The following is a 25,847-nucleotide window of genomic DNA, read 5'->3' as shown; positions in this document are numbered from 1 at the left end:
CAACTTAAACAAAAGGGAGCATTCTCAACATTATCAGCCTAGTATCTAACTGCTGGGACTCTGGACTGAGTGAATGCCATGAGGAGCTGGGGAGAAAGCAGAATGATCATGTTCTACCATCATGGCTCAGGGAGCCGGGAATGATCTGTCCATGATTATTTGTTCAAATTGTCCTAATATCTCTCAGCTTCACTTGGCAATCTGGGAAATGTTCTGCTCAGTTGGCTGGAAATGTCTTCGGAATTCCTTAGGCCTGTCTATATCCTGGAACATGTGAGTTAGAAAAGTATACACAAATAGATATGAAAGATGGTTCCTGTTCAGAGTTGTTTCAGTTCAGTGACTGACTCTCGGGTTAATGGCAATTGAAGCAATGTCCTATTTTGTATCATGGGTCTCCTACAGAAAGCCGGAAAGTTCCACCAGAAAATGTTGCAAAGAGTCATCAGACTTTTCTTGCTCAACTGAATGTCTCAAAATAAGGCATTATTAGAAAAAGCTGGAGGACATCAGCTCAAAACAGCTATCACATCTTTAAGAAATATAACTTTGAGTGTGGCCCCATCCATTTGCAACAGTGGGAGAACACGACCTAGAGTCAGGCCACTTTGAATCCCAGCTCTCCTACTTTTAGAAGAGCATTTTGGATGAGATACTGGTTCCACTATTATATAATTTGTTTGTTTTACAAAAGCAAAGGGCACAGTTAAATTACAATATATTATACCAGCATCCCTTTCTAGCATCTACATTAACTAAGACTCATTAGCTTCTTGGCCATAAAGGTCCTGAAAGAATGGGACAGAGAGTGGTAATTCTACAGAGGGAACAGCTGGGAAATGCCTAGAGCATAATACCATGGAAATGGCAATTCTAGTTGGGGTGCTCAGGTTGTGATCTCCTGCTGACCATGGGACAGCAGGAGATCACTGGCATAGCCAAAATCATGCCAGGGTACTCAAAGAGAAATGGAAGGAAGCTCTCAGGCAGACTTGATCTACTGTTAAATTTTGCCTACACTTGGCCCTGCTGAGCATACTTAGGTAAGCAGTAGGGGAAGCAGCAGTGGCAGATCAGAAAAAGTATTCTGTGGATGGGAATGGGAATGAACAGCCAGCATATTCCTAGCTAGTTGATTTCATGCTGAAGGTATCCATGTTCACAGCTCTGTTGAGGAAGGAGATCCCAGACCTGCTGCCAAGTTTCATTATTGGGCAGTATGGACCTTATTCTTTCAGGTTCAGTGGTTTTGGCCAGCTGCAGGAATAACTTGTGCATGGATTGGCAATAGCAATTGGAAAGCTACTGGATAAGGACCAGGTGGATGGCAACCTCTCTGCCCCTTTAATATGTGTCTGGTTGCTGGAGGGTTGGTCTGGTTAATTCTGGCAAATTTGTCTGTGGGGCTTCTAAACCCAGCTTCTGGGAGCTCAAGGAACCTGCCTGTTTGCCTTGCCCTGGGTCTGTTACAGGTTTTATTTATTTATTTATTTATTTACTTACTTACTTACTTACTTACTTATTTTGAGACAGGTTATGAGACTGGCTAATTTTTGTATTTTTGGTAGAGATAGGGTTTCCTCATGTTTCCCAGGCTGGTCTTGAACTCCTGGGCTTAAGCAATCCACCTGCCTCGGCCTCCCAAAGTGGTGGGATTACAGGCATGAGCCATCGCTCCTGGCTGGTTACAGGTTTTAAGAACAAGTTCTAAGAACAGTCTAAGATTTTTTGGAACTTCAATGCTGTGTTGAGAGCATAGGTGAAATATTTCCGTTAATACACTGTCATAAAATAGACTGGAGAAACAGGAATAAGCTCTTTTATTCACCAGGTTCAGGAGGAGACACAGGTCCTGAGAAGGGCTGTGATTTTCCCAAGATAACCTGAAAAAGTTTTCCATAGAAGTGGAAACTTCTAAAAAGGAATGAAAAATTAACTACGGGCATGGTTATTACCTCTCATCATCAGGCAGTTTGCGCAGTAAACTATTGTGATTAAAAAGGGAAGAAGCATCTTCCATATGCTTCAGAGTTTAACCCACTGAACAAAGACCATATTGCTAAGACACAATTTTACATAAATCCTGGCAGAAAGGCATTTTTTTCCAGTTTAATGCAGCCCTAGATTTCATGGAAATAAAGTTTTGTTTGGGAGGGATAGTGATAGCTATTTATGCACAGCTAATTCTTGGGCCCTGAAATATAGCTCTGTACTTCCTGTCTTTCTAGGCTGACCATGACTCACTGAATGAGAATCCTTCAATTATTTTGAAAACAGCTGGCTAACTGCAATTTTTCTTCTGTCCTTCCATTTCTACCACTCATCAGTGTCGCTTTCAGGCTTGAAACTGGCTTCTCTACTAGGGTCTCTCTTTCCAGGCAGCACTTGGAGGTATAGCCACAGGGCATGTCCTGTGATGGTGCAGTTGTTCCTCCCCACGTTGAAGGGAGAGCCCTCATTCCCCATCTCGGATGAGGCCTCCTAGAAAAATGAACCAGGTCAAGACTGCATCCGGGTTGTGGCTGTGTTTTATTGGCTAATCTTTTGGCTTTTTTCCTTTAGATAAAGTTGATCGTTGCTCATCTTTAATTTTCAGTTTTTCTTTCTCAGCAAGGGTCCATTTTGGCATCTTCTCTTTTAACCAAGAAAGTATAGTTCTCTTGCAAATCAGATACCTCATTGTTGACAAAAAGGACCAGATCCTTCCTTTTTCTCCCTCCTCAAATGTCTCCCTTTCCCAGCATAAACAAGCTGCTTTCATATAAAGACTTGATTGATACTCAGGAGACATTTGTTTACTTATTCAGTAAACACTTATTGGGGGTCTGCCTTAAGGAAGGGGACTGCTATGGTTTGAATGATATTGTCCCCTCCAAAATTCATGTTGATCTTCAGTGTGACAGTATGAAGAGCTGTGGCCTTTAGGAGGTGACTGCTGTCATGAGTGGGATTAAATGCCCTTATAAAAGGACTTGATGCAAGGATTTCAATACTCTCTCCTCCCTTTGTCCCTTTCACCATGTGAAGACACTGTTCCTTTTTTCTGGAGGATGCACCAACAAGGTGCCATCTTGGAAGCATAGAACTGCCCTCACCAGACAATGGAACCAGCTGGTACCTTGATCCCAGTCTTCAGAACTGGGAGAAATACATTTTTGTTCTTTATAAATTACTCAGTCTGTGATATTCTGTTATAGCAGCACGAATGAACTAACAAAGTGACCAACTGCCCACTTTACCTGGGACTGCCCTGGCTTTAGGACTGAAAGTTCTACATCCCAGGAAACCCCTCAGTTTGGGGCAAACTCAGGCAATTGGTCACTCCAACCCTAAATCAAACACAGTCTAGGAGCTGGGTATGTATCTGACCATGAGCTTCTTAGGCACTCTGTGACCTTCTGTGTTTCCACGTTCTTTTCTCACAGAGGAAAGCATGCCATGGTGGAAAGGGCACTTAATTGGAACCGGGAACCATGGGCTCTGGTCTCAGCTTGGCCACTAAAGAGGCAGGGGCTTAAGGGCAGATCACTGAGCTTCAGTTTCCTCCTCGAAGAGTACAAACGTTGGGTTTGGTGTTCTTTGACGGCTTTATGGGCCAGAGTCTAAATGTGATGTGGTAAACCAATTCACACTAATCAGTATTCCTAGGTAAGAGTGAGTAGGTCATTAGATTTGTTGACATTTGCTGATGATGCTAATATTTACAAAGTCCTCATTCTATACCAGACATATCCATTGTTTAATTTCATCTTCACAACTTTTGATGTAGATGCTTCCTTTACTTTCATCTACAGATGGGGGACTTAGGCCAAGAAAGTTTACATAATTTGCCCCAAATCACAGAGAAGCTTATGGATCAAAGATCAGAACCTAGGAGGTCTGACTTCCAAATCCAAACTTGAACTGCTGCGCCCACTGGCTAGAGGTAAGTCAGCAGTTGAAATGAACAGGCTAATTGTTTCCCCCTCAAAGCACTGGAAAAAGGAAACAATGGCTATTTGGAATGAGATTTTTGCAGCCTGGTGTGCTAAAGATCATGGTCCTGAAAAACAGAGCATGGTATTTGAGAAATTAGTGTTCTTAATTTATAGAAGGGCCCCTCCCTGCTCTATAGGACTAGCTAAAGGGTGGTAGAACCAGATTGAGAGTTAGAGCATTCTCCATCCCCTATACCTCTCTTTCCATTTTGGGTAACTTGAGGACATTCTCCACACTCCCTGCAGGATCTGTAAAGTACTTCAGGTGCTGTTAGCAAGGTTCAGAGGGCCACTACCAACTGCTCCCACTGCTTCTCACCATTGGCCTGAAAAACAATTCCATTTAGATCTGGATTGCCTAAAAGTTTGCGTGTGTGTGTAAAGGGTGTAGAAAGATTACTAGGCACGATTCTTCCCTTTTTTTAGAAAGAATAATTTGAAATACAAACAAAATAAGGCTGTGGGGTCTTATTCCCAGCAACTGGCAGACTTTCACTTAATTAAACTACCGTGATTGCTTTATTCATATATTTTGCTTGCCCCCATTCTCTTCCTCTCTGACTCCTTATAAAAACAATACTATTTCATGAAGGGAGAAATTAAATGCTGTTAGTCTTTAAGACCAACACTAATTAACAGCATTTATTTTTACTGTGATTGCCTACGTGAAAGTATGCAAAAGTAAATTTGTATTCTGAGAACGTGGTTGCTTTGGTCTGAAGCGGTAAAGGGAATTAACTGTTCCTGGGAACTCATCATTCTTTGCTTGAAATTCTCCAGAGAGCAGTGAAACAACAGTGCCAGGGGCAGAATATAGAAACAAGGGCCAAATGCTGTGGCCAATTGAGCTGCCAGCCACCAGTATGATCATTCTCAAACCCAGGTCTGACCTACTTTTTCTCCTGTTGCAAAACCTGAGATGGATCTTCTGCCTGCTGGGTCAAGGTGAAGCTCCTCAGCCTGGCATTTAAAACATTTTACAGTCTGGCTCCCTCTCTCCCCAGCCTTATCTGCCTGTACTCACCACTGCATGCCAAGGCTCCGATTGTAGCCCTGCCCCTCATCATTCTTTTTACATCTCTGTGGCTTTTTGGAAATGACTCCCTTTTGTTTTAAGGCCTTCCACACCCACCACACCCCTGCTACCTGGTGAGTCTTGTCATCCTTTAAATTGAAGGTTAGAGCTCGCCTTTTCTGTGCAGCCTGTCTGAACTCCCCCGGCAAAGTTAGTTTCTCCCTCCCCTGTGCTCCCACACTACTTTGCATATTTTTATCAGAGCATTTATCACAATGTATTGTAATGTTATTGGCATGGCTGTCTCCTTCATTAAACTGTGTCCTATTTATTCTTGTTATCCACTTCCAATTTCAGGGTCTGGCACAATCCTGTCACATAGAAATACTTAATAGATGCTTATTGAATGACTGAATTGTGGCTGTTATTATATGTCAATTAATATTTACTGTGTGTTTACTATGTGCAAAGCCTCATGTGTGCTGTGTTTGCCTGTGTATTGAGAGAGGCAGAGAAATATGTAATGTGGGTCACAGTCCTAAAGAAACATAAAATTCTGTGTGAGACAAAAAATTAAAAAACAAAGCAGAAGGACCTAAACATTAGGCCTAGATGTAGATATAGTCAGCCTTCCACATCTGTGGGTTCCACTACCATGGGATTCCACATCCATGGATTCAATCAACTGTGGATCCAAAATATTTGGGGAAAAAATAGTTGGTTGCTTCTGTACTGAACATGTACAGATTTTTTCCTTGTCATTATTCCCTAAACACTACAGGATAGCAATTATTTACACAGCATTTACATTGTATTAGCTATTATAAGTAATCTAGAGATGATTCAAAGTATATGAGAAGAGGTGTGTAGATTATATGCAAATACTGCTGTTACTGGGAAGGGGTCCTGATTGAGATGCCAAGAGAGGGTTCTTGGACCTTGTGCAAAAAAGAATTCAGGGCAAATCCATAGAGTAAAGTGGAAACAAGTTTATTAAGAAAGTAAAGGAATAAAACAATGGCTACTCCAAAGACAGAACAGTGGCTTGGGCTGCTCACTTATTATACTTATAGTTATTTCTTGATTATATGCTAAACAATGGGTGGATTACTCATGAGTTTTCCAGGAAAGGGGTGGGCAGTACCCAGAATTGAGGGCTCCTGCCCTTTTTAGATCATATAGGGTAACTTCTGGATATTGCCAGGGCATCTGTAAATTGTCATAGAGCTGGTGGAAGTCTTTTAGCATGCTAATGTATTATAATTAGCATATAATGAACAGTGAGGACAACCAGAAGTCACTTTCATCACCATCTTGGTTTTGGTGGGTTTTGGCCAGCTTCTTTACCACAATCTATTTTCCTGTTTTATCAGCAAGGTCTTTGTGACATGTATCTTGTGCCAACCTCCTATCTCATCCTGTGACTTAGAATGTCTAACCTACTGGGAATGCAGCCCAGTAGGTCTCAGCCTTATTTTACCCAGCCCCTATTCAAGATGGAGTTGCTCTGGTTCGAACACCTCTGACACTGCTGCATTTTATAAAAGGAACCTGAGCATCCATGGATTTTGGTATCTGCAGGGGGTCCTGGAACCAATTCCCCAGGAAAACTGAGAGACAACTGTGTATAGTTATGAAAGCATGGAAGAGGGGAGAGTCATTTGAATTGGGGTTGGGGCAGGAGGGCAGCATCACAAAATAGGTGGCATAGGGTTTGATGGATATAGAAATAGTGGAGGGGAGAGAGAATCTAGACTGAGGAAACAGTAGGAACAAAGGCATGAAGATAAAGGCATAGTAATTTCCGTGGAACAAAAGGGCTGGAGAGTTCCGGTCTCACCATAACTAGGGAGATTGCATACTTTTAAAAAATCTGAAATACATCCCATTAATATCAATAAGTACATTTTCCCTAGTTGCCTATATTTGCATCCTCTAAGCAGGAGTGGTGATTAATCATCTCCAAATTGCTCAAGGATATGAAACAGGGTGGTCATAAGTCTTTAGCAGCAGGAAATGCTTGTTGCAAATAAACTATTTACAATTTACTTTGTGAGCATCATTTCTGTTGGGACTGTGCAGCAGATAACAACAGTAGGTGTTAGCCCAGTCTTAACAGAAACACAATGAAAATGTTCGTGACAGCCATTTCCTATATATATGTGTATATATATATATATATATATATATATATATATATATATATGTGTGTTTTTTTTTTTTGAGACAGTGGAGTCTTGCTCTGTCACTCAGGCTGGAGTGCAGTGGCGTGATCTTGGCTTACTGCAACCTCTGCCTCCCGGGTTCAAGCAATTCTCCTGCCTCAGCCTCCCAAGTAGCTGGGACTACAGGTGTGTGCCACCACGCCCAGCTAATTTTTGTATTTTTAGTAGAGATGGGGTTTCACCACATTGGCCAGGCTGGTCTTGAACTCCTGACCTTGTGATTGGCCCGCCTTGGCCTCCCAAAGTGCTGGGATTACAGGCGGGAGCCACTGTTCCCAGTGTGACATTTTTTTTTTTCTTTTAGAGACAGAGTCTCGCTCTGTTGCCCGGGCTGGAATGCAATGGCACAATCACAGCTCCCTGCAGACTCGAACTACTGGGCTCAAGAGATCCTCCCACCACAGCCTCCCAAATAGCTGGGACTATAAGCACATATTGCCATAACCAGCTAAATAAATATTTTTTTTTTTTTTTTTTTTTTTTTTATAGAGAAGTGTCCTTGCCACATTGCCCAGGCTGGTCTTGAACACTGGGTCTGAAGGAATCCTCCCACTTCAGTCTCCCAAAGTGCTGGGATTACAGACATAAGCCACCATGCCCAGCCCAGTTTTAGGCTTTTAACATATATCCAGAAAGCACAAGGTTGATTAATAATTTACACTACAGTTATATTTTTAAAATTAAAAGAAACAACCCTAAAATGTGGCCCTTAGTATTTCTTTTCTTTCTTTTTTTTATTTTTGAGACAGAGTCTTGCTCTATCGCCTAGGTTGGAGTGCAGCAGCATGATCTCAGCTCACTGCAACCTCTGCCCCACTGGGGTCAAGTGATTCTCTTGCTTCAGCCTCCCAAGTAGCTGGGATGACAGGTGCATGCCACCACGCCTGGCTAATTTTTGTCTTTTTAGTAGATATGGGGTTTCACCATGTTGGTCAGTCTGCTCTCGAACTCCTGACCTCAAATAATCCACCTGCCTGGCCTCCCAAAGTGCTGGGATTACAGGCGTGAGCCACCATGCCTGGCTCAGTATTTCTTTATGAAAATAAAATATTAAAAAATCAAATACAAATGCTATAAATGAACCAACCAGGAATTGTACATGATTAGTTTCTAATTTCAGGATGGAAGGCGTTGAATTTGCTGTCGTTTATGTTAAAAACTTTTAAACTTTAACTCATTGGATCCACTATTATTAACAATATTCATAAAGTCCCCAGTGTGGCTTGTATAAAGCATGGCTTGTATAATGCGAGGCTTGTCAAAGCACTATTACGTAGGCATCGTTGCTACATTCTGGGTGCAATCATTTTATTTTATTTTATTTTATTTTATTTATTTATTTTTTATTATTCTTTAAGTTCTAGGGTACATGTGCACAACATGCAGGTTTGTTACATATGTATACATGTGCCATGTTGATGTGCTGCACCCATTAACTCATCATTTACATTAGGTATATCTCCTAATGCTATCCCTCCCCGCTCCCCCCACCCCACAACAGGCCCTGGTGTGTGATGTTCCCCTTCCTGTGTCCAAGTGTTCCTATTGTTCAATTCCCACCTATGAGTGAGAACATGCAGTGTTTAGTTTTTTGTCCTTGTGATAGTTTGCTGAGAATGATGGTTTCCAGCTTCATCCATGTCCCAACAAAGGACATGAACTCATCATTTTTTACGGCTGCATAATATTCCATGGTGTATATGTGCCACATTTTCTTAATCCAGTCTATCATTGTTGGACATTTGGGTTGGTTCCCAGTCTTTGTTATTGTGAATAGTGCCACAATAAACATGTGTGCATGTGTCCTTATAGCAGCATGATTTATAATCCTTTGGGTATATACCCAGTAATGGGATGGCTAGGTCAAATGGAATTTCTAGTTCTAGATCCCTGAGGAATCGCCACACTGTCTTCCACGATGGTTGAACTAGTTTACAGTCCCACCAACAGTGTAAAAGTGTTCCTATTTCTCCACATCCTCTCCAGCACCTGTTGTTTCCTGACTTTTTAATGATTGCCATTCTAACTGATGTGAGATGGTATCTCACTGTGGTTTTGATTTGCATTTCTCTGATGGCCAGTGATGATGAGCATTTTTTCATGTGTCTGTTGGCTGCATAAATGTCTTCTTTTGAAAAGTATCTGTTCTTATCCTTCACCCACTTGTTGATGGGGTTGTTTTTTTCTTGTAAATTTGTTTGAGTTCTTCGTAGATTCTGGGTACTAGCCCTTTGTCCGATGAGTAGATTGCAAAACTTTTCTCCCATTCTGTAGGTTGCCTGTTCACTCTGATGGTAGTTTCTTTTGCTGTGCAGAAGCTCTTTAGTTTAATTAGATCCCATTTGTCAATTCTGGCTTTTGTTGCCATTGCTTTTGGTGTTTTAGACATGAAGTCCTTGCCCATGCCTATGTCCTGAATGGTATTGCCTAGGTTTTCTTCTAGGGTTTTTATGGTTTTAGGTGTAACATGTAAGTCTTTAATCCATGTTGAATTAATTTTTGCATAAGGTGTAAGGAAGGGATCCAGTTTCAGTTTTCTACATATGGCTAGCCAGTTTTTGCAGCATCATCTGTTAAATAGGGAATCCTTTCCCCATTTCTTGTTTTTGTCAGGTTTGTCAAAGATCAGATAGTTGTAGATGTGTGGTATTATTTCTGAGGGCTCTGTTCTGTTCCATTGATCTATGTCTTTGTTTTGGTACCAGTACCATGCTGTTTTAGTTACTGTAGCCTTGTAGTATAGTATGAAATCAGATAGCATGATGCCTCCAGCTTTGTTCTTTTGGCTTAGGATTGACTTGGCGATGCGGGCTCTTTTTTGGTTCCATATGAACTTTAAAGTAGTTTTTTCCAATTCTGTGAAGAAAGTCATTGGTAGCTTAATGGGGATGGCATTGAATCTATAAATTACCTTGGGCAGTATGGCCATTTTCACAATATTGATTCTTCCTATCCATGAGCATGGAATGTTCTTCCATTTGTTTGTGTCCTCTTTTATTTCATTGAGCAGTGGTTTGTAGTTCTCCTTGAAGCGGTCCTTCACATCCCTTGTAAGTTGGATTCCTAGGTATTTTATTCTCTTTGTAGCAATTGTGAATGGGAGTTCACTCGTGATTTGGCTCTCTGTTTGTCTGTTATTGGTGTATAAGAATGCTTGTGATTTTTGCACATTGATTTTGTATCCTGAGACTTTGCTGAAGTTGCTTATCAGCTTAAGGAGATTTTGGGCTGAGACAATGGTGTTTTCTAGATATACAATCATGTCATCTGCAAACAGGGACAGTTTGACTTCCTCTTTTCCTAATTGAATACCCTTTATTTCTTTCTCCTGCCTAATTGCCCTGGCCAGAACTTCCAACACTAAGTTGAATAGGAGTGGTGAGAGAGGGCATCCCTGTCTTGTGCCAGTTTTCAAAGGGAATGCTTCCAGTTTTTGCCCATTCAGTATGATATTGGCTGTGGGTTTGTCATAGATAGCTCTTATTATTTTGAGATACGTCCCATCAATACATAATTTATTGAGAGTTTTTAGCATGAAGCATTGTTGAATTTTGTCAAAGGCCTTTTCTGCATCTATTGAGATAATCATGTGGTTTTTGTCTTTGATTCTGTTTATATGCTGGATTACATTTATTGATTTGCATATGTTGAACCAGCCTTGCATCCGAGGGATGAAGCCCACTTGATCATGGTGGATAAGCTTTTTGATGTGCTGCTGGATTCGGTTTGCCAGTATTTTATTGAGGATTTTTGCATCGATGTTCATCAGGGATATTGGTCTAAAATTCTCTTTTTTGGTTATGTCTCTGCCAGGCTTTGGTATCAGGATGATGCTGGCCTCCTAAAATGAGTTAGGGAGGATTCCCTCTTTTTCTATCAATTGGAATAGTTTCAGAAGGAATGGTACCAGCTCCTCCTTGTACCTCTGGTAGAATTCGGCTGTGAATCCATCTGGTCCTGGACTTTTTTTGGTTGGTAAGCTATTAATTATTGCCTCAATTTCAGAGCCTCTTATTGGTCTATTCAGAGATTCAACTTCTTCCTGGTTTAGTCTTGGGAAGGTGTATGTGTTGAGGAATTTATCCATTTCTTCTACATTTTCTAGTTTATTTGCATAGAGGTGTTTGTAGTATTCTCTGGTGGTAGTTTGTATTTCTTTGGGATCGGAGGTGATATCTGCTTTATGATTTTTTTATTGCATCTATTGATTCTTCTGTCTTTTCTTCTTTATTAGTCGTGCTAGCAGTCTATCAATTTTGTTGATCTTTTCAGAAAACCAGCTCCTGGATTCATCGATTTTTTGAAGGGTATTTTTGTGTCTCTATCTCCTTCAGTTCTGCTTTGATCTTAGATATTTCTTGCCTTCTGCTAGCTTTTGAGTGTGTTTGCTCTTGCTTTTCTAGTTCTTTTAATTGTGATGTTAAGGTGTCAATTTTAGATCTTTCCTGCTTTCTCTTGTGGGCATTTAGTGCTATAAATTTCCCTCTACACACTACTTTGAATGTGTTCCAGAGATTCTGGCATGTTGTGTCTTTGTTCTCGTTGGTTTCAAAGAACATCTTTATTTCTGCCTTCATTTCGTCATGTACCCAGTAGTCATTCAGGAGCAGGTTGCTCAGTGTCCATGTAGTTGAGGGGTTTTGAGTGAGTTTCTTAATCCTGAGTTCTAGTTTGATTGCACTGTGGTCTGAGAGACAGTTTGTTATAATTTCTATTCTTTTACATTTGCTGAGGAGTGCTTTACTTCCAACTATGTGGTCAATTTTGGAATAGGTGTGGTGTGATGCTGAAAAAAATGTATATTCTGTTGATTTGGGGTGAAGAGTTCTGTAGATGTCTATTAGGTCTGCTTGGTGCAGAGCTGAATTCAATTCCTGGATATCCTTGTTAACTTTCTGTCTCATTGATCTGTTTAATGTTGACAGTGGGGTGTTAAAGTCTCCCATTATTATTGTGTGGGAGTCTAAGTCTCTTTGTAGGTCTCTAAGGACTTGCTTTATGAATCTGGGTGCTCCTGTATTGGGTGCATATATATTTAGGATAGTTAGCTCTTCTTGTTGAATTGATCCCTTTACCATTATGTAATGGCCTTCTTTGTCTCTTTTGGTCTGTGTTGATTTAAAGTCTGTATTATCAGAGACTAGGATTGCAACACCTGCCTTTTTTTGTTTTCCATTTGCTTGGTAGATCTTCCTCCATCCCTTTATTTTGAGTCTATGTATGTCTCTGCACGTGAGATGGGTTTCCAGAATACAGCACACTGATGGGTCTTAACTCTATCCAATTTGCTAGTCTGTGTCTTTTAATTGGAGCATTTAGCCCATTTACATTTAAGGTTAATATTTTTATGTGTGAATTTGATCCTGTCATTATGATGTTAGCTGGTTATTTTGCTCATTAGTTGATGCAGTTTCTTCCTAGCCTCGATGGCCTTTACAATTTGGCATGTTTTTGCAGTAGCTGGTACCAGTTGTTCCTTTCCATGTTTAGTGCCACCTCTAGGAGCTCTTGTAGGGCAGGCCTGGTGGTGACAAAATCTCTCAGCATTTGCTTGTCTGTAAAGGATTTTATTTCTCCTTCACTTATGAAGCTTAGTTTGGCTGGATATGAAATTCTGGGTTGAAAATTCTTTTCCTTAAGAATGTTGAATATTTGCCCCCACTCTCTTTTGGCTTGTAGGGTTTCTGGCGAGAGATCAGCTGTTAGTCTGATGGGCTTCCCTTTGTGGGTAATCCAACCTTTCTCTCTGGCTGCCCTTAACACTTTTTTCCTTCATTTCAACTTTGGTGAATCTGACAATTATGTGTCTTGGAGTTGTTCTTCTTGGGGAGTCTCTTTGTGGCATTCTCTGTATTTCCTGAATTTGAATGTCAGCCTGCCTTGCTAGGTTGGGGAAGTTCTCCTGGATAATATCCTGCAGAGTGTTTTCCTACTTGGTTCCATTCTCCCCATCACTTTCAGGTATACCAATCAGAAGTAGATTTGGTCTTTTCACATAGTCCCATATTTCTTGGAGGCTTTGGTCGTTTCTTTTTATTATTTTTTCTCTAAACTTCTCTTCTCACTTCATTTCATTTGTTTGATCTTCAATCACTGATACTCTTTCTTCCAGTTGATTGAATCAGCTACTGAAGCTTGTGCATTCATCACATAGTTCTTGTGCCATGGTTTTCAGCTCCATCAGGTCCTTTAAGGACTTCTATGCATTGGTTATTCTAGTTAGCCATTCGTCTAAACTTTTTTCAAGGTTTTTAACTTCTCTGCCATGGGCTCAAACTTCCTCCTTTAGCTTGGAGAAGTTTGATCATCTGAAGCCTTCTTCTCTCAACTCGTCAAAGTCATTCTCCATCCAGCTTTGTTCCATTGCTGGTGAGGAGCTGCATTCCTTTGGAGGAGGAGAGGCACTCTGATTTTTAGAATTTTCAGTTTTTCTTTTCTGTTTTTTTCCCAGTCTTTGTGGTTTTATCTACCTTTGGTCTTTGATGATGGTGACGTACAGATGGGGTTTTGGTGTGGATGTCCTTTCTGTTTGTTAGTTTTCCTTCTAACAGTCACGACCCTCAGCTGCAGGTCTGTTGGAGTTTGCTAGAGGTCCACTCTAGACCCTGTTTGCCTGGGTATCAGCAGTGGAGGCTGCAGAACAGCGAACATTGCTGAACAGCAAATGTTGCTGTCTGATCATTCCTCTGGAGGTTTTGTCTCAGAGGGGTTCCCAGCCATGTGAAGTGTCAGTCTGCCCTTACTGGGGGGTGCCTCCCAGTTAGGCTACTCGGGGGTCGGGGACCCACTTGAGGAGGCAGTCTGTCTGTTCTCAGATCTCATACTCTGTGCTGGGAGAACCACTACTTGTGTCAAAGTTGTCAGACAGGGACATTTAAGTCTGCAGAGGTTTCTGCTGCCTTTTGTTCAGCTATGCCCTGCCCCCAGAGGTGGAGTCTACAGAGGCAGGCAGGCCTCCTTGAGCTGCGGTGGGCTCCACCCAGTTCGAGCTTCCCAGCTGCTTTGTTTACCTGCTCAAGCCTCTGCAATGGTGGGCGCCCCTCCCCCAGCCTTGCTGCCACCTTGCAGTTCAATCTCAGGCTGTTGTGCTAGCAGTGAGTGAGGCTCTGTGGGTGTGGGACCCCCTGAGCCAGGCGTGGGGTATAATCTCCTGGTGTGCCGTTTGCTAAGACCATTGGAAAAGTGCAATATTAGGGTGACCTGATTTTCCAGGTGCCGTCTTTCACAGCTTTGCCTGGCTAGGAAAGGGAATTCCCTGACCCCTTGTGCTTCCTGGGTGAGGCAATGCCTTGCCCTGCTTCTGCTCAGGCTCGATGCACTGCACCCACTGTCCTGCACCCACTTTCCGACACTCCCCAGTGAGATGAACCCGGTACCTCAGTTGGAAATGCAGAAATCACCCATCTTCTGCGTTGCTCATGCTGGGAGCCGTATACTGGAGCTGTTCCTATTCGGCCATCTTGGAAGTGCGCCCCTGAGAACTGATCATTTTAGAGACTCTTCTGTGTTCATGCCTTCAAGGACTTGCAGATGTCAGAATAAAGATAACCAACTGACAATTATCTCTTGCATTTCCTTATTACCCTTTTCAAATAAACATTACCTTTACCTTCTTTTTAAAATTCTATCAATATTGGCAGGGCGTGGTGGCTCACACCTATAATCCCAGCACTTTGGGAGGCCGAGGTGGGTGGATCATGAGGTCAAGAGATTGAGACCATTCTGGCCAACATGGTGAAACCCCATCTCTACTGAAAGCACAAAAATTAGCTGGGCGTGGTGGTGTGCACCTGTAGTCCCAGCTACTCAGGAGGCTAAGGCAGGAGAATTGCTTGAACCCGGGAGGTGGAGGTTGCAGTGAGCCGAGATCGCGCCACTGTACTCCAGCCTGGTGACAGAGCGAGACTCAGTCTCAAAAAAAAAAAAAAACCATATCAATATTAATGTCCTGATTTTTATTGATGTATAGTAGTTGTACATATTTTGGGGGCACATGTGATATTTTGATATATGTATACAATGTGTAATGATCAAATCAGGGTAATTGGGATATCCATCACTTCATTTATCTTTCTTTGTGTTGGGAACATTACAATTTTTTTCTTTTAGCTTTTTTGAGATATGCAATACATTATTGTTAACTATAATTTCCCTCCTGTACTATTGAATGCTGTAACGTATTTCTTCTATCTAACTTTATTTTTGTACCCGTAACCAAGTTTTCTTTTTCCCCTCTCCCCGCTTCCTTCTCAACCTCTCATAACCACAGTTTTACTCTCTATCTCCATGACATCCAGGTTTTAGCTCCCACGTGTGAATGAGAACAGGCAATATTTGTCTTTCTGTGCCTGGCTTATTTCACATAACATAAGATCCTCCACTTCCATCCATGTTGCTGCAAATGACAAGATCTCATTCTTCTTTAAAGGCTGAATAACATTTGATTGTGTATATACACCACATTTTCTTTATCCATTCATCCATTGGTGGACACAAAGGTTGCTTCTATAGCTTTGCTATTGTGAATAGTGCTGCAATAAACGTGAGTGTACAGATGTTTCTTTGATATACTGATTTACTTTTTAAAAATATGTATCCAGCAGTCGAATTACTGTATCGTACTTCTATTTTTAATTTTTTGAGGAACCTTCATACCATTATCCATAATGGCCATACTAATTTACATTCCCACTCACAGTGTATGAGCATTCCCCTTTCTCCACACACTTGCCAGCATCTGTTTTGTTTTTGTTTTGTTTTGTTTTTTTGTCTTTTTAGTAACAGCCATTCTAATAGATGATATCTCACTGTGGTTTTGATTTACATTTTCCTGATGATTAACGATGTTGGGCATTATTTTCATATACCTGTTGGCTATTTGTATGTCTTCTTATTTTTTACTTTAAAATTTCTTTTCCTTTTTTTTGTCTTCGTTCATTTTATGTTGCTTATAACACCATTTGTATGTCTTCTTTTGAGAAATGTTTATTTGGATCTTTTGACCATTTTAAAATCAGAGTATTTGTTTTTGCTTTTTGCTATTGATTTGTTTGAGTAGCTTATATATTCTGGTTATTAACCTTTTATAGGAGAGATTGTTTGCAAATATTTTCTCCATTCTGTGGGTTGTCTTTTCACTTTGTCGACCGTTTCCTTTGCTGTGGCAGAAGCTTTTTAGCTTGATATAATCCCGTTTGTCTATTTTTGCTTTACTTGCCTGTGCTTTTTAGGTCTTATGCAAAAAATCTTTGCCCAGAGCAATGTCCTGGAGCATTTCTCCAATATTTTCTTCTAGTAGTTTTATAGTTTCAGGTCTTACGTTTTAGCCTTTAATCCATTTTGAGTTGACTTATTTACATGGTGAAAGATGGGGATCTAGCTTCATTCTTTTGCATGTGCCTTTCAGTTTTCCCAGCACCATTTATTAAAGAGACTGTCCTTTCCCCAAGGGATATTCTTGCCACCTTTGTTGAAAATGAGTTGGCTGCAAGTGTATGGATTTATTTTGGGGTCTCTATTCTGTTTCATTGGTCTATTCCCTAATTTTCCCTTTTTCAGTTTTTCATAGCCCGGTGAAGTAAATAGAGCATGAAAAATGATCCTCACTTTATAGGTGAAAAAAATCAAAAGGCAGAAATGGTAAATAAATCACCTACAGTCACACAACTGGTTGTTGCCATGGAGAGAGCCAGAACTCTTGCCTTCTGACATCTTGGCTGTTGCTGCACTGTGGTGCTCATGAATAAATTTACCTCATATAGAGTGTTGTAGAGATGGGAGCAAGAGTAATATGATTGCCATAGAGATCAGTATAAGAAAGGATGCCAATTTCATGATAGAGAGGAATGACTCGAAGAAAGCCTTTAGTTCACCTCTAAGGACAAGGCGCACTAGCATGGATATATCTGATGTTCATGCAGTGGACATATTCCCACTAAAATTTGAATTTAAAAATCTCCAGGTCTTTCATAGGTAACCAAATAGCATCACATTTCCAGGGCAGAAGACAATAACAGCAATCATCAGGAATATCTGTGGAATGCTCAGTCTGGACCAGGTGCTGCATTAAGAGCTTTGTATCCATCGTGTCCTTTAATAACTACCCTGTGAGGAAGGTACTAGGACTGTTCTTGTTTTACAGCTGAGGAAATTGAAGCTTAAGTGGTTTGTCAAGGTCTTAAAACTAATAAACCACAGAGCTGAGAATGAACCCGAGCAGCCTGTCCCCAAAGCCCATGTGTTTCCACGACATCATTTCCAGCTCCTGCGTATCAACTGTAATGTCTGTGAAGCAGAGGAATGCGGAGTGGACCTGACCCTGAAGACTGAGTTCAGGTTAGACTGCATCTGAGAAGGCAGATTCCAGAGGGGCAGCCTCAGTAAAAGGAGCCTGGCACCCACCAAGGCTTTTCTCTTGCGGCCTCTCCTGCAGTGCTGTGTCTCAACAGACAAGTCTGTTGGTAAAGGGCGGCAGAGTGTCAAGGAAAAAACTATGATTTTCTCACCGCTCTTTCCCTCTTGTTGTTCAGAAGTTCATTTCTGCTTGTTGGTTCCTTTTCAGAAGTGATTTTCTAGATCTTGATGTGGTCGCCAGTAGAATTAGGTTTCCATCTTCCTGAATTTTTAGCATGTTTTCTAACTTTAGAAGACTCACTGCTTCTGAAGAGACAAATAAAATATTCCTTAGACATGGGATGTATAGAGCCTTCTCTCAGTGGAGTGTGCTTTCTGTTCATCCCCACAGCCTGCCTCAGTTCCTAAAGCATAGGTGAGAAGCAAAGCCAGCGGTTCTCCTGAGAACCCATCATTTGTTCTCTAGGAACCTGATTCATTCCTTGTGACTCTCAAAAATGCTATGCAGCAGCCCTTTGAAATGAAATGCTTTTCTATTGAACCAGAAAATAATCACATCCTCCCATTTACTTTTTAGGGTACAAATTGATCTGACTTGATTTGTCAGAGAGCCAGAACTGCAGGCAAATAGACGCCAGAGAAATCAACCAATCTTTTAAGCCAGCAGTAATTGTTCCTTCTGTCGGCTGGCTAAATGACTTGTATCTGGAGGAGATGCTCAGAATGAATCAGAGTGCTTGAGGTGACAGAAACACAGAGCATTCCAAAGTAGGCTGTAACAGAGTGAGTGTTCTTCATGTCTTACAAGGGTTTGGTTTCATGTTTTTTCCCCTTTCCCTCTTATTCTGTCTCCTGGGGCTAGTGTTACCTGGCAGAGACCAAGCTGATGCAGTATATAATAGCAAGGAGTAGTAGTTTGTGTGGGGATGGGGGGAGGTGAGTATTAGCATTTAATTCTAGAATATACTTACCTGTATCTCAGTCATTAAACCAAGGAAGTTCCTATAGAATAGGCACCACCCAAGAGGGGGTAAAATCCCTTTGCTGGCAAGCTGTCCATCTTTTTTTTTTTTGAGACAGAGTCTCACTCTGTTGCCCAGGCTGGCGTGCAATGGCACAATCTCAGCTCACTGCAGCCTCCGCCTCCTGGGTCAAGTGATTCTCGTGCCTCAGCCTCCCAAGTAGCTGGGATTACACGCATGTCCCACCACGCCCAGCTAATTTCTGTATTTTTAGTAGAGATGGGGTTTCACCATGTTGGCCAGGCTGGTATCAAATTTCTGACCTCAAGTGATCCACCTGCCTCGGCCTCCCAAAGTGGTGGGATTACAGGCTTGAGCCACTGCGCCTGGCCCCATTGTTTTTAAATTAAAAAAAAAAAAAATGGAAATAGTTTGAACATACAGGAAAACTGCAAAACATAATTTACACTCATGTACCAGCTACCCAGATTTAGTACTATTTTGTTATATTAGCATTGGTTCTCTTTTTTTTCTTCCTTCTTCCCTCTCTCCCTCTTTTCTTCCCTCCTTTCCTTCTTTTGAAACAAAATGTTTTAGCATAGCTAAATCTCCATTCTTTTATCATATTGTTTTATTTATTTAGCTTCCTTTCCAGAGGGAGCTGCTATCATAAGGTTAGAATTTATCTTTCTTGCTCATTAAAATTACCTTATATATATATATGCAGAAATAATATGCAGTGCTCTTTGGGGGTAGGTTTTTAATATTAACCTATGTGGTATATTTTATATGTATTCTTTTACAACTTTTTTGCATTTGATGTTTTGTTGGGATTTTTCCATGCTGATACTAATAGGTCTAGTACAATTGTTTTAACTGCTGCATTGAATTGCTTTATATGACTAACCCCAACTTTATTTAACTTTACTCTGTTATGAACATGTTTTTTCCTACTACAAACAATGCTGCAATACTTGTGAGGCCTCTTCAGGCCCAGGTGTAAGGTTTTTTTCTACAGGGTATATATTTAAGAGCGGAATTGCTGGGTTACAAGATTGGCTTTTCTTCAACTTTACTAGCTATTATCAAATTGTTAAACTGTGCACTTAAAAATAGCTTATACAGCATCCCCCTAAAGGATAGACCAAAAAGGAATAAGATGTAGGAACTGAATAGCAAAAAGATGTAACAAAAAAACTAGTTCAGTAAAGCACATTATGTTTATTTTCTGTAACCTGGTCCATGATATTTATGGTTGTATTTCCTTTCTTGAAATAAGACTCTAATGCAATCTGTGTCCTACTTGAGGTAAAATAGTGCCTGAATTACCATCTCTATACTATTCCACTATAAATAGACAAAGCAAGTAGCTGGGTAAGAGCTCCTAAGTTATCCCTCTGAGCCCCAGACTTTCATTCCATAACTTTATCTTCAGACTTAGTTGCAATATGTGCCCAGGTTGGGAAAGTAGCTTCATTTTGCAATCATCTATGAAATCTGAAGAAAACCAGGTCTTGAAAAAGTGGAATGTACCAATCCCCTGGAGGATATCAGAGTATCTGGTGCAGGTCACAGAAACCTCTGACCGTCGGAAATAGAAACTGAAAAAAGATCTTCATTTCATAGTGTAACCAGCCTGTGAGTACACGTTCAGATACACTCATTTTGATGCTTCCATTTACAGTGGTTCTAAACCCCATAGGCTTGTGCTAAACTTCCACCACCTTCACCTCAGAGGCACCCCACAGTTATTTCAAGGGGGTCCCCAAGGTGTTGGCTCATCATGTGCTGAGAAACAAGTTTGCTCGTGTGATACCTTGGCTTCTTTGTCAGGGGACTGCACCCTGAGTTGGCCCTCAGTGAGAATGGGACTCCATTAGGCACATCCATATTCTTCCCTTCTTAGGAAACCAGAGCTATCCGTATGCATGGCAGGGTTGGGATAGGGTGAGAAAGGAAGCAGGACTTTTTCTCCAGCTCTGCCTCTCAGGTTCTAAAGCAGCACGCATGTGCCCAGCTTTGCCGCCATAGGGTTGGAGTCAGGGTGGGGAAAATGTTACTCCATCCTCGCCATTGTCACCCTATTTCCTGTCTTTCCTCCTAGGCACCGTGTCTCAGCACTCTCCCAACTTTGTCCCCAGGCAGTGAGTGCTTCATGGCCAGAGAGAGATAGGACAGAACCCTCGTACCTTCAAACATACCTAAATCTCTATTGCAGTTCAGGTGAGACAGCCTGCTAAATAGAGTCACTAAAGACACAAAGAGGCCCTTTGGGGGACATTCATTATTTTCCTCCCATGGCAGATCAGCAACAAAAGCACATGAAGACATCAGCCTTGTTTTGAATGGGGAACAGATCTGTGCATGTAAAGAAGGAATAGCTTGATTGGGGCTAAATCAAACCTTTGAACATTTCTTTTTTTCTTTTTTGAGACAGAGTCTCACTCTGTCGCACAAGCTGGAGCGCAGTGGCACAATCTTGGCTCACTGCAACTTCTGCCTCCCTGGCTCAAGTGATTCTCCCACCTCAGCCTCCCAAGTAGCTGGGATTAAAGGCACGCACCACCATGCCCGGCTGATTTTTTGGTATTTTAGTAGAGATGAGGTTTCACCATGTTGGCCCAGGTTAGTCTCGAACTCCTGAGCTCAGGCAATCTGCCCACCTTGGCCTCCCAAAATGCTGGGATTACAGGTGTGAGCCACCGTGCCCAGCCCTCTGAACATTTCTTAAAACATGGAATCATGGCTGGACGCGGTGGCTCATGCCTATAATCCCAACACTTTGGGAGGCCAAGGCAGGAGGATTGCTGAGCCCAGGAGTTCAAGATCAGCTTGGGCAATATAGCGAGACCTCATCTCTACAAAATAATAATAAAAAAATTAGCCAGGCATGGTGGTGCACACTTGCAATCACAGCTACTTGGGAGACTGAGGCAGGAGACTTGCTTGAACCTGGGAGGTCAGGACTGTAGTGAGCCGTGATTGTACCACTGCACTCCAGCCTGGGCAATATAGTGACTTCATCCCAAAACAGAAAACAAAAACACACAGGATCACGTTTGAAGAGATCTTAGGTGTTATCTAGTTCACCATCCTGTCTATTTTGATTATCTACCATTTTGTTACAAACCACCCTAAAATTTAGTGACTTAATAGTGATTCATTGTTTTTCACAGTTCTGTGGGTTGGCTGAACGGCTCCTCTGCTGTTTTCACCTGGACTGACTTATGTGGCTGTGTTGAATTGGAGGGTCCAGGATGGCCTCATTCATAGGTGTGGCAGGTGGCATTGACTGTTGGCTGGAGTGCCTTGGTTCTCCTTTTAGCCTCTTGTCCTCTGGAAGGCTTCCTTACATGGTGAGTCTTAGGGCAGCACTTAAAGAGGACGGAAGCTGCAAGGCTTCTGGAACTCATACAACCACATTCTTGTCACAATCAGTTGGTCAAAACAAGTCAGAGGCCTGGCCCAGAGTCGAGATGGAGAAATAGACTCCACCTCTTGATGGGAGTTGTTGCAAAATATTGTGGCCACTCAATCCCAGCTATAGCATCTCTGATGGTTGTTCAAATTAAATAAGGCTAGTGAAGGGGTTCTTTTTCTTACTTGAGACAACTTGTTTCATGTAGACCACCCACAGTCTTTTCCTTTTGGATGAACACCCCTTTGGTTCAAAATAAGCATCAAGGTCTCATGCATCCTTATTCATTACTGCAGATATGAAACCTGTAGGGGATGAATAAGGAAATTGTGCCTTTAGGACACATGGATGGAATAACTTATTTTATCTAAGCTACACTTGAGCTAGATGTGCCTGCTGGGGAGGCAACCTTGTTCTGGCTAAGCTGGGCCAGTGTAGAGCTGAGGGGAAATAAAACATATGAGCTGAGTGCACCTGTCTCTGGCTTAGATTTTAAGGGAGAAAGAGAAAGGGGGCCCTTGAGGTTTCCATGCTATTCAGCCGCAGGATAACAGGAAAGTTAGTTGGAGAGGAAGCCCTGGTCCAGACTAAAGGGTGCCCAGGGCTAAGAATCTCAGGAAATTTTGTGCTGTCGTAAGTATCTGGATGGCATACAGATCCAAGGGAAGCAAGAGGATGTGAATATACTTTTGGTCTAGTGCTCTGTTACTCACAGTGTGTTTATTGGGTCACCAGGAGAATCTTGGGCCCACTGCATTTTAATAAGATCACCAAATAACTCATCTGCTCATTAAAATTTGAGACACACTGACTTAGAGAGCCTTCTCCCCATGGGAAGACTCATGTAAATCTGGTCTTATTTCTAAAAAAGAACTAGGTTTGGTACCACTCAAGGCTTTCTGGGAACAGAGAGGATGCAGCCTTACTGTCTGTAGGTACCTGCAAACCATGGCCCTTTTTTTCTGAGCAGGGGTTTTAAACTTTTTTTAAAAGCGGTTTTAGTGAGATATAATTCACATACCATGAAATTCACTATTTAAAAGTGCACAATTCAATGGTTTTAAAAAAATATTCACAGATATGTGTAACCACTACCACAGTCAAATTTAGAACATTTTCATTGTCTCAAGAATAAATCCCATATTCTTTAGCTATCACCCCCCTCCCCACTCTCCCATCCATGATCTCCCCAGTTTTTAGTAGCCATTAATCTACTTTCTGTCTCCATGTATTTTCCTATTCAGGACTTTCATGTGAATAGTATCATATAGTATGTGGTTCTTAACCATTTTTTTGGGTAATGGACACCCACTGAAACTCCTGGAAGCCATAAACCTGCTCCCCAGAACACACATGACAAGTATAGTCACCCAAAATTTCATGAATACTCTGAATGCTTAGTTTAGAAAGCTGAGCCTAGATTAAGAACTCATGCCCTGTGGCCAGTCAAAGCAGATAGTTGTAAGTGGGTCCTGATCTAATTGGAGCAACATTGACAGGGATGGGACTGCACAGGGATAAGTCACACAAGGTCATCATCACTCCAAGGTGGAAAGTGACTAAAGCAAAGGACAGGCACCAAGTGTTTACAGAGCTAAAGGAACTGTGTTTATAACACATAGTTTGCCAAGGAGGGGGAGATGGTGAACAGATGTGTCACTTGCAATTATTCCTAAAGATGTTAATTATGCAAATGAATCTCTGATTAGGGTTCTAAAAAAAGAACCCTATATATTATGGGGTGTTGGATGTGTACAATCAAGCATGCTTGCTGACTGTTCGTCCAGGTAATCACTGTTGGTGCCAGACTTATCACCTGTAGGTCTTGTTTTCAACGTGAGCTGGAAAGGGGTTCTATGGGCATTTTCCAACTACAGAATATTAAAGTTGGAAAGTGATATCTGAGATCATGGAGTACAGCTCTGTCCTTGTTCAGAGGCAGAAACGGAGATCCAGAGAAATGATGTGACTTGTCACTAGCAGAGCAAGGATAAGAGCCCATATCTTTTATATCCTTGATTCCCTTTCCCTTGCCTATTGCATCAAACAAGACATAAGTCAACTCTCAATTTTCCAGTCAGAGTCTACCTTAAATCTATGTGGAGCGAGGGCCGAGGGAATGATGTGAACAAAATATTTCCCTTACCTACTCAGCAAGTGCATGTGAGTGTGTGTGTTTGTGAGGGAAGGAACAGGGGGAGAGTAAGTGACTAGGATAACACAAAGGCTATATTTTATTTATTTATTTATTTATTTTGTTTTATTTTTTGAGATAAGAGTCTTACTCTGTCACTCAGGCTAAAGTGCAATGGTGCAATCTCGGCTCACTACAACCTCTGCCTCCTGGGTTCAAGCGATTCTCCTACCTCAGCCTCCTGAGTAGCTGGGATTACAGGTACCCACCACCAAGCCCAGCTAATTTTTGTATTTTTAGTAGAGGCAGGGTTTCACCATGTTGGCCAGGCTGGTCTTGAACTCCTGACCTCAGGTGATCCTCCTGCCTTGGCCTCCCAAAGTGCTGAGATTACAGGTGTGAGCCACCGCACCTGGCCAAAGCCTATATTTAGACCATGCTATTCAATAGAGTAGCTACTAGTCATTTGTGGCTATTTAAATTAAATTTAATAAAAATTAAATAAAATTTAAAAATCAGTTCCTCTGTTGCAGTCACATTTCAAATGTGCAGTAGCTACTTGTGGCTAGTGGCCACATTTCCATCACTGTAAAGTCCCATTGGACAGGGATTTCTAGAATTTAGAGCCAGATTTTCTGAGTCTGAACCCCAGTCCCAGCCCTTATAGTAAAAGCTTGCCTGAGTTATTTAATGTTCCCAGGCCTCAGTTTCTTCTTCTGTAAAATGGTATCTGCCTCAGTGGTTTGCTATGAAAATTATGAATGTAAGTAAGAAAACATGTATCAAACTCTTAGCAAAAGAACCTTATACTTACTAAGCTAAATAATGATCATCAGTAAGTAGCTTAGCTTCATGCTTAGACTGTGCAATTGGCTGGGCGTGGTGGCTCATGCCTGTAATCCCAGCGCTTTGGGAGGGTGAGGCAGGTGGATCACTTGAGGTCAGGAGTTTGAGACCAGCCTGGTCAACATGGCAAAACCCCATCTCTACTAAAACTACAAAAACTAGCTGGGTGTGGTGGTGCACACCTGTAATCCCTGCTACTCTGGAGGCTGAGGCACGAGAATCGGTTGAACCTGGGAGACAGAGGTTACAGTGAGGCGAGATTGCACCATTGCACTCCAGCCTGGGTGACAGGGCAAGATTGTCTAAAAAAAGAAAGAAAGAAAGAAAGAAAAGAAAGAAAAGAAAGAAGACCATGCAGTCTCTTCTAATTGGAATGATGCAACTTGTTCTCTGGAAGAGTAAGAAGTTACTTGCCCAGGGCACTGGGACTCCAGGAAGCTAAGTCGTGGCTGGGTTACAGTGGAAGGAGGTTGGGGCCATGGGGAAGGAGGTGGGAAGAGACTAGGGTGGAGGGAGGATGATCAGAGTCCTGGAGACCAAGAAGATAAAGTGGCCTGAGTTGTGAGAAGTGGCAGAGAGCTGTGAAGATCACTCTATCTCACAAGTTTGTCAAGAGCTGGCCAGACAAATGCCTGTGTGAAGACCTCAGTCTATCAGTCTGTGTGGCCCTGGAGAACGCCTCACCACCTCAAGTCCATTGTACTAACTGCTTGTCTGCTTGTCCACCAGAGGGAGACAAGGGGAAGGAGAGAAAGGAATCTTAAAAGCCCAGCTGGTTCTTTGTTGGCAGCTCTGGTCAAGGTTTGCTGTGAGGGAAGCTGAAATTTCTGATGAGATGAGACTGCCTTTCACACAAGCTCCCAGGCCTCAGCTGTGTTTTCCTTGAACCCATTACCTCAGTAGAGAGGACCCTTCCA

General features: G+C 41.8%; 1 long non-coding RNA gene across 1 annotated transcript in view; it reads left to right on the top strand.

Annotated features, from left to right (window-relative positions):
* The window catches only part of LOC129462753 (uncharacterized), a 150,154-nt gene extending 131,877 nt beyond the window's left edge, over nt 1-18,277 (top strand). The window contains exons 5-6 of the long non-coding RNA XR_010115763.1: nt 3,795-3,925; nt 18,148-18,277. This is a non-coding gene — a long non-coding RNA (uncharacterized lncRNA). The remainder of the gene's footprint in view (nt 1-3,794; nt 3,926-18,147) is intronic.
* The last annotated feature ends 7,570 nt before the right edge of the window (nt 18,278-25,847 follow it).

This window comes from Symphalangus syndactylus, chromosome 14 (assembly GCF_028878055.3).
Source record: "Symphalangus syndactylus isolate Jambi chromosome 14, NHGRI_mSymSyn1-v2.1_pri, whole genome shotgun sequence".
Lineage (NCBI taxonomy): Eukaryota > Metazoa > Chordata > Mammalia > Primates > Hylobatidae > Symphalangus > Symphalangus syndactylus.
The sequence above is the reverse complement of the archived record's forward strand: the minus strand, read 5'-3'. Positions and strand labels throughout refer to the sequence as shown.